This window comes from Heterodontus francisci, unplaced genomic scaffold (genome assembly GCF_036365525.1).
Source record: "Heterodontus francisci isolate sHetFra1 unplaced genomic scaffold, sHetFra1.hap1 HAP1_SCAFFOLD_84, whole genome shotgun sequence".
Taxonomy (NCBI): Eukaryota; Metazoa; Chordata; class Chondrichthyes; order Heterodontiformes; family Heterodontidae; genus Heterodontus; species Heterodontus francisci.
In genome coordinates this window covers 2,865,788-2,866,972 of record NW_027140330.1, presented here as the reverse complement: position 1 = coordinate 2,866,972, position 1,185 = coordinate 2,865,788, and positions in this window count along the sequence as shown.

Here is a 1,185-nt window from a genome sequence, read left to right as displayed (position 1 = left end):
GACACCCAGTAACACAGACACTCACAGACACCAAGTAAAAAAGACACACACTTACACCAAGTAACACAGACACACACTGACACCCAGTAACACAGACACACACTTACACCAAGTAACAAAGACATACACAGACACAAAGTAACAAAGACAGACACTTACACCAAGTAACAAAGACATACACTGACACCAAGTTCCAAAGACATACACTGATACCCAGTAACACAGACAAACACTTACACCAAGTAACAAAGACATACACTGATATCCAGTAACACAGACACACAATTACACCAAGTAACAAAGTCATACACTGATACCAAGTGACACAGACACACACTTACACCAAGTAACAAAGACAGACACTGACACCAAGTAAAAAAGACATACAATTACACCAAGTCACAAAGACACACACTTACAACAAGTAACAAAGACATACACTGACACCAAGTAACAAGGACATACACTGTTACCCACTGACAGAGACACACACTTACACCAAGTAACGCAGACACACACTGACACCAAGTGACACAGACACACATTTACACCAAGTAACACAAACACTCACTTACACCAAGTATCAAAGACATACACTGACACCAAGTAACAAAGACATACAATTACACCAAGTCACAAAGACACACACTTACACCAAGTAACACAGACATACACTGACACCAAGTAACAAAGACATACACTGTTACCCAGTAACACAGACACACACTTACACCAAGTAACAAAGACATACACTGACACCAAGTAAAAAAGACATACACTTACACCAAGTAACACAGACATACACTGACACCAAGTAACAAAGACATACAATTACACCAAGTAACAAAGACACACACTTACACCAAGGAACACGGACATAAACTGTCACCATTTAGCAAAGACATGCACTGATACCCAGTAACACAGACACACACTTACACCAAGTAACAAAGATATGCACTGATACCCAGTAACACAGACACACACTTACACCAAGTAACAAAGACATACACTGACACCAAGAAACAAATAAATACACTGACACCAAGTCACAAAGACAGACACTGACACCCAGTAACAAAGACAAACACTGACACCAAGTAACGAAGACAGACACTGACACCCAGTAACAAAGACACTCACGGACACCAAGAAAAAAAGACACACACTTACACCAAGTAACAC